This window comes from Pteropus vampyrus, unplaced genomic scaffold, assembly GCF_000151845.1.
Source record: "Pteropus vampyrus isolate Shadow unplaced genomic scaffold, Pvam_2.0 Scaffold4, whole genome shotgun sequence".
Taxonomy (NCBI): domain Eukaryota; kingdom Metazoa; phylum Chordata; class Mammalia; order Chiroptera; family Pteropodidae; genus Pteropus; species Pteropus vampyrus.
In genome coordinates, this window is record NW_011888785.1 from 9,089,074 (window position 1) to 9,102,852 (window position 13,779).

At 31.9% G+C, this 13,779-nt stretch overlaps 1 pseudogene; it reads left to right on the top strand.

Moving 5' to 3' along the window:
- The first annotated feature begins 3,667 nt into the window (after positions 1–3,667).
- Positions 3,668–3,786, top strand: LOC111743234 (annotated as a pseudogene).
- The last annotated feature ends 9,993 nt before the right edge of the window (positions 3,787–13,779 follow it).

The following is a 13,779-nucleotide window of genomic DNA, read 5'->3' on the forward strand; positions in this document are numbered from 1 at the left end:
AATTCTCTAGATTGCTGATTTTGATGTTAATAACCCAGATGTTAGTAAAAGCTGCCAGCTGGGAACACAATGACCAAATTCCCTGCATATGCACTCTAATGATGATGAGTGAATCATTTGACCACAACTAGCATTCTTGGCTTAACTGACTATCAAGGCTTGTAACCTCATTGCCTCAGTTTAAGAAATGGTGTAGAAATTGGGTGCTATTTAAAAATTCACTGTCTGTTGTTTTTGTACATCCAAAATATACTTTGCCTTTGTGTTTTGATTTTTTCATAAGGAATAGACTTCAGTTATGCATAAAAAGTCTAACTTTATTTTACTTCTGCTCTAGAGAAATAAAGAAATGTAGCATGGTGATCTACAGACACCAGCCCCCAATTGCATCCCTACCCATCTCTTAAAATAAATGCTTCATGAAATCATTTGAATCAGATATAAAAGGGCCAACAATTGAAATGGTGGTGCTTTGTCTGTCTTATCCTTTATTACTTGGCAATAAGAAACTAGATAAATTAAAGATATAGTAAAATAAAGCTTATTCAGCAAGTAAAAAATGAAGTAAAGCAAAGGTAATAAATATGCTGGTCATTTTTACACAGCTGATTTAGTTGTATTGTATACAGTCTAAAACTGTATATCAGTCACACCTGGGTGTCTTTTTCTTTTTTGTAATCTAAGACAATGAAATCTATAGCTACACTGCCTCATATTTTCCTGCTAACATGTTTTCCATTATGTAGATAAAATCCATTGGGAAGATACTTAAAATCAAACCACTAAAATCCATGTAGAATTCAAACTTAACTCATAATAGTCAAGTTGTTTGTTTTTCTTTTTTTGGGTGGTGAAGAAAAAAGGAAATTTATGTAATTAGAATAATTTTTCAAGCTTAATAGTATGTGAATGTTTTTCAATAGCTAATCTAAATCCTTGAGAGCAAGATGTGATCTAAACACTAAGTAGATCATCAACTTCTCAAATATATTGATTTATATATAAATGAAAATATAGAAATTTTATAGTCAAGCATATTCTATAAATTCTCATCTTTTTGCATAGCATGAAAACATTTCAGTGCTTCTTAGATTGATGAAGAGAAATGTCTCATTAAATAACATTGAGCCCCATATAGTATTAAAAAACCACATGGACAGTGCTATAAAAACTTATTCCTAATATCAAGCAAAGAGAAATTTCTGTATAGAAACTAGAAAATTTGACAGCTAAAAGGATAGAAAACCTCTTATGTTAAATAGTTTTTTAAAAGTTTCTTTATATAGTGTTTATATAATATTTTATTATATAAACTAGTAAGAAACCAATGAGCTGTATGTAACACAATATAGCTAACGTACATTTTTTCTTGATGTTAAATGTTTCAAGCATATTACACCAAACCATGATATTTGCAATAGGTTTTGAGTAGATGCTAATTAGCAAGCTAAAGAAGTTCTTTTTTATTCTTAATTTTCTGAAAATATTTCTTTATTAGTGATAAGTGATTTTCTACATTCTTTAAAATAATTAAATGTATTTTCTTCTTCAATCTATTAAAAGCATGAGTTATATTATTAAATTTTCTAAGTCTAAATAATCTTTGAAGTTCAAGGATTACACCCAACTTGGCAATAATATTTTTATGTATATATTTTGGATTTGATTTGCTAATATTTACTTGAGATCTCTGCAAGTATGACACTGGTGAATTGGGCTACATTTGTTATTTTGCATTCTTTTCTTGTCCTATTTTGGTATTAAAATAAGATAAGCCAGATTCTGGACCATTTGTTGAAGTTTTGGTAATACTTATAAATCTTTAAATTCTTGTGCCTTTTAGGGTGGATTTAAAAAAAAACTATTGATTAAAATTCTTAAGAAGTTGTAGATAACTGTTTGTATTGTATTTATACTTTAGTCAATCTTGGAAGCTTATTTCCCATAAAATTGTCTTGGAATAATTTATTTACAAACTGTTAATCATGATTCCATTAGGATTACTCAATCATTGATGAATTAATTAATTGATAGCTATATGAAGACTCTGAAAAATAATCAGAAACAGATAGATTGAGGATGGACACCAGAATTTAATGTGCCACTGAACCAGTGTTGAGTTTTCAATGTTACAACATACTAAGATGTGTGCAAATGAGAACTGTGGAAGAGGCAGAGAGAACTCAAGAGAAATCCTTTAGTTCTGACTCTAGGAGCGGGAAAGGGAACTCCTCAACTCAGAGAGCGAAATCCTGTTTTATCATTCTTTCATTCTTTTTCCTGTATTGTCTTGCTCCTCTGCACCAAAGAAATTTTATGGTGGCAGCTGTGACAGCAGTTTAAAAGTAGTACCACTGTGATCCTGCAGAACCTCAAACTCCGAGGGTGTGTAACCTCCTTGTCTGTGTGTTGAAGATGCAGTTACAAGACAGCAGGGAAGAATCTCATTGATTTTTATTTGTTTGTTTGTTTGTTTGTTTGTTTGTTTGTTATTCTCTGTTCTTTTGCCACTTGGCCCTGGGCATGACACATCTATGGATGTGAAAGGTTTTCTAGTCAGAGGAATTTAAAGAAAAAAAAAAAAAAAGAATTTCAGGGAACTAGAAATTATCCGAATGATTGCATAAAGCAAGAAGCTCAGGAGAATTACCCATAAAGTTGTTAATGAACTCCTGGGATTTCTCAATTTATACATTACTAGACCTATTTTTATATACCAAAGACTTTAAGACTGAGCTAATGCACAGACTTTATACAGATGTCAGATGAATCAGTGAGTGGTGCGCACATGGGACAAATCTGAATAGCAGTGCAAAATCTATGAAAACTGAACTGACCACAGCACAGAGTAGGTGGCTTAGAAATTGTAGCTTGTCTATCAAAACATTCTGACCTACAGGTTGATTGCCTATCAACAGTCAAAAAAATTATCAATATTATTCATAGAACTTATATAAGGCCCAGAGGCTTATAACGTAATGTTCAGAATGGCCAGGATACAATCCAAAATTACTTGGAATGAAAAAAAAAATTACGAAAATCTCAATATTTAATGAAAAAGAAAATTAACAGTTCCCAAAAATAAGATGACATAAATGTCTGAGCTATCTGAGGATATTTTTAAATCAGTAATTATAAAAATGACAAATGAACAATCATAAGCATTCAACAAATTAAAAAGAAAGTATCAGCAAAGAAATAAAAGGAGAATAAAATGAAAACTTTAGAAAAGGCAAATAGAAACTTATTGAATAAACTCAGGAGTAAAATGGAGGTGACAAAGGAAAGGTTCAGTGAGCTTAAAGATAGATCAATAAAAATTATCCAATCTAAAGAGCAGAAGAAAAAAATGTTGAAAAATGAACAGAGCTTCAGGACCTGCTTCATAATAAAAGGTCTAATGTTTATTTCATCAAAATCCCAGAAGGAAAGAAGAAAGAGTAAGAAGCTAAAAAAATATTGAAATTGCTGAAAACTTCCGAGCCTTGGCAAAAGACACATACTTAAGATTTAAGAAGCTGAGCAAATTCTTAACAGTATAAACTCAAAGAAATCTATGTCCAAACACAGTATACTCAAACTACTTATAAAGACAAAAAACCTTGATACAGGCCTAATTCACTGACTAAAGTTTAACAAAATATGAAATTAACAAATGGAAATTCAGGTCTCCAGCCATGCTGCCCTGAAAGTGCCCTATCTCGTCTGATCTTGGAAACTAAGCAGGGTCGGGCCTGGTTAGTATTTGGATGGGAGACCACCTGGGAATACCAGGTGCTGTAGGAGTTAAATAAATAAATAACTAAATAAATAAATAAATAAATAAATAAATAAATAAATAAGGAAGTTCAAAAATTTCTAACCTGGATATTATAAAGAATACTTAAAATAATTCTTGGATGAGAAATCAAATAGAAACTATAAACTACTTTCAGTAGAATTACAATGGTAGTTTTAAATATTAAAATCTACAGGAAGAAGCCAAAGTTGCCATTGAAATTATTGCCAATATTTGAACAAAAGCTGCTACCCAGAGTTAGCCAAACGCAAAGTTAAGGCCAAGTCTTCCTAAGACTTTTGACTCCAACTGCTAGGAGTTAAGATCTAATTGTAAAGTTAGAAGGAAGAGTCCACGTAAGTTTATCCTTACTTCTAACACCAACTACAAGTTCAGGGGTTTCCTCAAACCACTCTCAGATTCAATAATTCACTAGAAAGACACAGAGAACTTACTGCAAGTTAAGGCCAATTCTACTCTTCAGGGGTAGAAGTACGGATTGTTTTTACCAAGAAAAAACTGCCACTGAAGATTTTTAAGCCAAGAAGTAACATGCTGGATCTGTATTTTATACTGGTAACTCTACTGTATATGGAGTTTGGATTAGAGAAAGAAGGAGGCAGGAAGACATGTTGATTGAGTACTGATAAAACAGGAATATTTACTTGCTTATTTCTAATATGTAATGATATCTGAATGTGGTTTATCTGAGTTAATTTCTCTGATTTTAAAATTAATTTTAGTTAATTATCTTACATTTGCCTATTAGCATAATTTGATCTAATTACATGTTTAATGTAAATAGCTCTAATCACATAATTTGTATGTGTTAATGACATAATTAGATGATGCACAATTATAATTTTAATGATGTCATAAAATCTTTATAAGGCATGGCTAAACATAAGCCTACCACACAACAGGGTTGTGCCCCTTGAGATCAGAGACTATGGGAAGTGGAAGGGACTATATATTGTCTTCTTCAACCAACTCATTTAACAATAATATTTTACCAGAGTATGAAATGGACATTTGTGTAGCATGTTTCTAAATTCATTTTTCATTTCTATACACTAAGCGAGATTAGTTTTTTAAAAAATAAAAGGGAATAGGACCTTCAAAGAATGCACTGATCCTATGAAAGGAGAGGAATTTCTTAAGATAAAGATTAGATTGATACATGAAATGGTTCTCAGTTCATTTAATTAATTAATTAATTAATCTGACATTTACCAGAAAGCCACTTAATCTAGGATTTTACTCCAGGTCCACTTGACCACAGAAACATTAAGTCTAAAACTATATATTTCACTGCCTCTCATGAATAAGAACTGATCTACGATAATAAAAGGGAAAGTATACATGAATCATATAACACAATGCAGGATGTTCTATAATAGGACAAAGAATAAACTAGTATTATAGAGGAGTGAATAATGAAATGTGCTTTCAGAAATTTGTAAAGGTTTTATAGAAGGATGATATGGGAGTTACATCTTTAAAAGGAAGCAGGAATTTAACAGATAGAGTAGAGGAGAAAGGCAGTTCTGTCAGAAGTAGAAATTTTTTCAAAGATAAATTATTATCCCAAAGCCTGGTGTGTCTGAGTGCCAAACCAGGACTTGTGTGGAGAGAGTGATGATGTTGGACATTTAGTTTGGGGCTAGACTATAAAATAAATCATTTGCCATACTAAGAGTTTGAGTTCTGCTTTATGTACAATGAAAAATTGATAAAGACTTTTAAATCTAGAAAGTTATGTGATCAAAATTGTGTTTTAAAATGATAACTCTGGAGACAGTGTGAGGGTTGCTTGGAAGCACAACATGAGTTTATAAAACAATGAGACATAAAGTATTTAATCATTAGTTTAAACAAACTAGTGGGGGTGAACTGAAGATACAGAAATGGACATGCATTTTTCAGTGATATTATAAATGTAAAATAAATACAGATAGAGATCAAATATAATATAGATACAGGAAGAGATAAAATTAAGACTTATTAGCACAATGAATGGAAAATAATAATGAGAAGGGGCAGAGAAGAATCATCATTAAACTGGATAGATAGTAATGTCAGTAACAAAGGTAAGAAATAGGGCAACAAGAACAGACTTGGGAATTGAGTAATTTCGGTACATCTGTTGAAAATGTGGTCCAGTTAAGAGTATATATTCAGTCAGACAATATTTTTCACAGTTCAATCATTTGACTATCATCTTCACAATTTTCATCAAATCTTATTATCTGTACTATAAGTTGCTTAATGCTTATTTTTAAATTAATTCACATTTTTGTCTACATATATTTAGTTTAAAAATAAGATTTAGTACCTGTGTCATTAATGAAAACAAGCGTCATCAATTGTCCTCTAGGAAGTCAACACTAAAATCAGGGAATACATCAAAACATATTCAAAATTTTCAACTAAATGTATACATAATTTATCATCATTCTAATAATTTATCAAAAAAGATTTTGTTTCTGAAAATCTTTTTCCTAAAGAATAAATCTCTTTAAAAAGTGTTATTTTGCTTAGTCTGTGTTTAAAATGAAGATGAGTTTCTATATTCATATAACGATTTCAATGTTTAGTTCTGAAATTCACTGACATTGTGAAAATATATTCATGTTTTTGTGGTGAGAAAGACTGACATGATTATCCAGACTATAATTTAACTTTTTACTAAGGATCAGAGCTCTTTGAGCAGTAAGGAAGGAGGTGGGATGCAACCTGATGACTGCCTCCAACCTCTTTCCAAGAAAACAGATTTCAAGAAACTTATTGTGAAATAATAAGAAATATATTTTGTTCTCTTCCTCTAGTTCCTGACACAGGGCTTCTTAAACACTAGTAAATAGGAGTGCTATGAGAATTTTTTGTTCTAATATTTAGTCTTTGACCCCAGTTCCAGGCATGAATCTCCTTGGAATTTCCTGGGAGTTAGGAGAGTCTTTTTTCTAATGTGGTGACTCTGGGTGGACTCCTGAATGGGAGTTGGTCACTGGAAAGGAAAAGCCATGACTAGAAGCTTGGAATTTTCAGCCCATCTCCCATTCTCTAGAGGGGAGAGGGGCTGGAAATGGAGTTAATAATTAATCATGTCTACATGATGAAGCCTCCATAACATTCCAATAGTTTGGGGTTTGGAGAACCTCCAGATTGGTGAACACATGCACGTATGGGAAAGATGGCATACACAAACTCTTCAGGGATAAAAGTTCTCCCAAGTGGGACCCTCCCAGACCTCTCCCTATGTATCTCTTCATCTGACTGTATATCTGCAACACATTCTTTAGTAAACTGGTAAACATAAGTAAGTATTTCCCTGAGCTCTATGAACTGTTTCAGCAAATAATCAAATCCAATGGGGAGGAAGTCATGGGAACCTCCGATTTGTGGCCAAACTGGCAGAAGTGGATAACCTGGAGACCTACTACTTGGAACTGGCATCTGAATGGGGGGGATAGTCATTTAAGACTGAGCCCTTGATCTGTGGGATCTGATGCTATTTCCAAGTAGAGAGTGTCAGAATTGAATTATATTGTAGGACACCCAACAGAATTGCTTGGTGTGGGAAAAATCCTACACATCTGGTTTCAGAAATGCTCTGAGTGTGGTAGTAGTGTGAAAGTAAAGGAGAAATACGGGATTCATGTGGATTTTTTCCAACACATTTTTAAAAACCACTCCACTTTCTTTTCCTCCACTTCCCAGAGCCTTCAGTGTCTACCAGAGTCAGAGACTAGCCCTGGGGATAAGGCAAGAACTTGAAGCATGAGCTGCCTTTGTGCTGCCTATGTCTACTGCAGCCCCAATTCAGGGAAGAGCATGGTGGTCAGAGCTAAGTATTAACAAAGAGCACTCATTGTTGTCCTACAGCCCTGCCTTGCAAGGCCATAACAGAATCAAAGCCATCAATGAACTATAAGCACATGTTTGTAGAGACCTCACAGCTCAGCCTAAACCTAAAATCATCTCCCGAGTCACAAGTGATGTGGACACCACCTCTTCAGAAATACTGCAGCGACTAGAAATGCAACAAAAACTAAAAGAAGGCTGGAATTTAGCTGTGAAGGACTGGGATCCAGTAGTAATTGTGATCGTGAAAATGGATTGATAAAGATTTTGGATACATTAATATCTAACCTATCTTATCTCTCTGTGACTAAGGGCCATTTGTGTATTATCATGTTCGATCTGTCCAATTTTCCATTATATAGTTGATTTTATTTTATTATCCTGCACAAATCTTAGTTTGCTATCTAAGAATTTCAGATACATATATGTATGTGTGTATCCATGAGTAGTGGTTGCTGTTGTTCAATTGGAAATTGATATCTGCAAATTAAAACTGGAAAAATTTGTTCTTGAAATGAATCTGAGGAGTAACAAGTATAAATATATTTTTGGAATGGCAACATTTCAAATTAGTGTTATCCTTGTTTATATTTATGTACACTCATATTATGTAAATATCTACCAGAGACTTTAAATTTGTTTAGACATGAGGAATTTACATTGATCTCACAAGAGTATGATAGATATGAACTGATACTTTAAAAATGCATAATATTTGCATTAGTGTGCCTGAAGAAGTTCCTCTGGAGCTATTACCTTTCATTGTTTCAAATCTTAATTTTTGTAAAATACCTAATCACACTTTAATCAAAATTCTCGGTTTCCTAGGAACTGTTCCATTTTTCCCTAGGAAAACACATAAATTGCATTATAAATGCATATTTTATGTTCAAATTATTTCTGAAATGAATACTTGAGAAATTAGGGGTCAATATAAACTGAGGTAAGAATTTCAATCATAAGATTTACCACAGTTTAACAACCTACTTTTTCTTTGATCAATATGTAAAATAATGATGATAACAATTATTATTATTTACTAGTATTTTATTTCCACAAATTTATCATGATTTGCATTAATTTATAATGTTACTTTTATTTTTATATCTTATTTTTGTGAAGATTTTCTAGAATAAGACAAAGCATTAAAAATATAACAACAAGCAAATAAAATAAGAGAAAAGTAAATTCTCAAGCTTGATATTCTCATCAGATAATTGTTCATCTTGATTTAAATCTCATTCTACCTGATTTCAGCCGTGGCACTTAGTCTAAGTGGTATTTAGCCAGTATTTTTAAGATCTGCTGTTCTACTCTAGAGTATAGCATAAATTAGCAATTTGGGTGTTATTTTTTTAAAAAGGTAGTTTTAAGAACTAAATTTCCATTTGTTTTACATTTATTCTAATACCAGTTTTGTACATATTTTGGTTAAAATTATACCAAGATATTTTAACTTTTTGTGAACTCTCATAAATGAGATTGATTTAATATCCTGATACTTTAGTAAATTCTTGTATTTTTGCAGTAGGTTTGTAAAAAGTTGAAGGTCTTGGATTTTCTGGATATGCCTTCTTATCAAATGCAAATAGATATATTTAAAACTTTTCCTTTCCAATATTTTTTACTTTCTCCCCCAAAACCAATTGCTTTCTCTTTGCTTTAACTGCTTTTGCTAATCCAGACATTATATTTAAAAAAAAGTCATAATAATAACTTCAGATTTTAATGAGGAATGTAGTATTTCCCCATTAAGTAAGATATGAGTAGCTTTTTGTCTCTATGTGTCTGTGTGCTTTGTAAATGTGCTTTTATATATTGGTATATATTCAGATTAAGGATGTGTCCATTGATACCCATTTTATTGAGTGTTTTAAAAAACATTTGTTGAGAATTTTCTGGAATCTAAAGAAGTAATCTTATGATTTTTCTCTTAAATCTGCTAATATAACTATGAATTGATTTTCTTGATAAAAATTAATTCTTGCTCTGCATTCTGAAATAAACCTAACTTGGTATCATTATAATATCATTTGATTTTCAAATAACTTGCTTAATACTTTACATTACTATTCACAGTAGTATTTTTCTTCCTTTTGTTCCACTGTTATCAGGTTGCTCCATAAATTTTTCTTATGTTGCACTTCATTTAAATAGTTAAGTAGCAGAGATACTATTTAAGTTTTTGGATATTTCGAAGAATTCCCAGAAACCACAAGAGACTGGTCATTTGGGGTGTGTGTGTGTGGGGGGGTGGTCTTTAAAAATTTTCTCTATTTCTTTTAGGAATATTTTCTTCTTAGACATTAGATCTCCATTGGGATATTATGTATTCCAAAGATGTATGCAATTCATCTTAATTTTCAACTTTATTTAGATAGATTTGCGCAATGTCATTATTATAAGGTTTTTTATTTCAATGTTTGTTTTCCAGTTTTTATTTTTTATTTTATATATCTATGCTTTCAATTTTTCAAATGAAATTACCTAGTGGTTTATTTGTTATTATTCTTAAGAATCAGATTATTTATTTATTAGGTCTATATTTCTCTTTTCTGTTATTATTTTCTGCTTTTAATCTTTATTCTTCTTTTTACTTTTTTTACCTTTTTAAGGTAGTTGCTTATTTATTATTTTAATAATATAATTTTTATTAATGTATGTATTTAAGGTCACACATTATTTCCTCTATTTTCCTAACCATACCCTAATCTTGCTTTTAGTCTTAGCTCTGATTTTAAATATTGAATAGCAATGAAAAGAACCAACAATAAAAACAAAGTAGAAAGAATCAGAGAAAAAGTGATAAATATAGAAGACAGGCAAAGAAGATTCAAAATAGTTATAAATGTCTAAAAAGAAAACAATAAACCAATGTGAATCACAACCCAAATTTACAATTATAATTTGAGAAAAATTTCATGATATTATCGTGGACCTGATTCCTGAAAAATTCCATTGGTGGTCTTGCCTGGGAAAATCGACCCAGAATAATACTAGATGTTAAAATAAAGGACAAAAAAGTAATTATAAAGGAAAAAAAATAAATTTATTATCTGTTATCTTGACAGCAACATATATTTAAGACAACATTGGAACAATCTTTAAAACAAACTTAAAGAGTATGACTATTCTATAAAATAAATGAAAATCAAACTTTTCAACAGAGGAAACACAGAAGAAAGTAATGAAATTCAAACATAATACAACATGAATAAAATAAAACTTACCTTCAATCGCATATGTGAAATAACACCTTATATCAAAAAGTCAATGGTTCAGAATAAAAAACTAAAATAGGATAGAGAAGCTATTATAGTCGTTTATATAATTTTGACTTTGAAATATGTACATTTCTATACATTAAAAAATAACATCACGTGACATTAAAAATACAGAAGTAAAGCCTTGAAATTAAGAAAAAATGGAAACATATGTATCTATGCACAAAACAAGCACAGAATTATTTCAAGAGGTGTTTGGATACAGTACTTTGCTTCGTCATAGCTGGACATAGTTTAGGCCTACAAATAACTGCATTTTCAGGACTTTTACTATTTGTAGTAATTGTGGGATTTTTATTTGAAATTATTTTACGTAAATTCTATAAAAAATCAAATAAATTGATATATTAATGTTACTAGAGCCATCATCTTTCAGTTTAAAAGAAATGCAATTATAAACTCAGGAAGACATGAAAAAATACTGTCCTTATTTTGGAACATGGAATTGGAAATATCAGTATTAATTCATATTAATTTATTTAATCTACTCAATAAAAGGGCTTAATAGCAATGTCATTTCAGCAGCAATGAGAACACCTAGTGCCCAAATATTCATTGTCCAATAGGACCACTCTTTATGGTTAATTCTTTTTCTGGCTCTGGATATAGTTTGTGTATGGAGAGCATAATTTATCCATCACCCTCAGAAAATAAAAAGTTCTTCTGTCTCTTTAATCAAATCTCAGTCTGTTCAATAATAATATCCAGCTCCGTGTAATTATCAACACTCTAATTTTAATTTTAATTTTAATCCCCTGCCCAGTTTGAGCCAGCTGTAGGCAACAGGACTGCATGGGATTCACATCGATGTTCATAGCAGCATTATTCACAGTGGCCAGGACCTGGAAGCAACCAAAGTGCCCTATGATAGATGACTGAATAAAGAAGCTGTGGTACATATATACAGTGGAATATTACTCGCCATAAGAAGAGAAGAAATACTGCCATTTGCGACAACATGGGTGGACCTTCATGCTAAGTGAAAGAAGCCAGACAGAAAAAGTTGAAAACCACATGATATCACTTATACGTGGCATATAAACCTAAAAACAACAAACGAACAGGACAAACAAACAAATAAATTGGACATGGACAATAAACTAGTGGTTACCAGAAGGTAGAGGAGAGAGGAGAAGAAGGTAGACGGGGTAAAGGGGGTCAAATATGTGGTGGCAGAAAGAAATCTCACTATGGAAGGTGAACACACAGTGTAAATATATACTGTTAAAGTGTACAGCTGAAACTTATAAAAAAGGTCATCAATTAATTTTTAAAAAAAGAAAAAAAAAAGACCGCATGGAAAAGGGAAAAGTGATCAGATTATTCTGTCTTGAAATCTACTCATACCTTTCTTCCTAGCTTGCTAACTGTAGTTCTGACATACCCAGCATGAAACATGCGGGGAGGAATAAGAGTCAACAGACCAGGGAATTCTCCTTTAACTTTCTGGTTGTAAACTGGATTTGGCAACTTCTTATAGGGTATGTGACTAAAGACACTCTTTCATTTTTGATGCTGAGGGGACTCTGTAGTTTCCTCATGAGCTATCCCCTTCCTGGAAGACCAGCCTCCAGCTGCCTCTGGACAATCAGTAATGAGGAAATCTCCACAGCATTTGTCTACTGAGTTATCCTTTCTCTCACAGATAGCCTTCTTTGGAAACATAAAACAACAGCATAGTTTCTCTTCCATATGTGATTCTTAACTGACTCTCTAATCTGCTCGCTTACGTTGCTTTAGCCAGAACCTTGCATTTTAAACATTCAAAATAATTATCGCAGTTTTAAAAAAGAATTACATAACCCTTTTCTTGGTCTCTCCAATCTCATTTAAGGGTTAAAACTAGGTAGTCATCTAAAGACTACATCAGTTTTCAGTCACCTCCCTTGGAAGTCCACCCTAGAGGGCCTGGCATACCTTTGGGGAATATGGGAATAGATGATGCCTATTGTCTTTGAGCCTCAGACAAAACTAAAACTGAAGACATTTCAACTTAAATAATCTATACATTTTAATGTGTTTTGCCATGGAATATATTACTGCACTTAAGCTAAATGGTATTTGCTATTTAAAGTTCTGGTTTTGCACTAACATCTTGGGAAATGATCTCTTGTATATCTATCTGTCTTATCATTTACTGACCAAATCAAGTTGGAGAAAGGAAGATTCTTCAACAACTCTTTTCCAGTTATTAGTTTTACGCAATAACACAATAAGTTCATCATTGTCCTTGTTAGTATAGTGCCAAATGAAAATGACTTATTTAACTTAGCATTTGTTTTTATTTTCAGAAAGGGAAAAAAAGAACATCTAAATATTATTTCTTGATTTTGAGGTAACCTCTGTTCTCACACACTTTATAAGGATCAAGACATTCAGTTTGGAACAGGGCCTTAGATTTCAAAGCAGTATTTAATCTCTTCTCTACAAACCTTCAAATAGTTGTAAGATGCTTTTGGTCCCAGAGTAAGAAAATGCTATTTGTTTTTCACAATACCCTAGCCTTTCTTGAAGCTGCTTCTTGATTAAGTTGCCAGAAAGAGTGCACACGATCATTCAGTATGGCTATCAAAGATGTGATTCTGTAACTCCTCAGTGTACTCATGTACAATATTTACAGTGCCAGTGGTCACAGGAACATATCAGTGACAAACTGTTATTTACAATCAAATCGTATCTCTAACCCTGTCTGTCCCACTTGAGTCTGACAGAAGAAAATAGTATAGTTGATTAAATTTATGTTTATCAGAAGGTCAGGTCAAATGAAGCTTGGAAAAGCTTTCTTCTTCTAGATATCTAACTTAGCTACAATGATACAAATATTATCAATATCAAGAGAATAAAACAGTAACC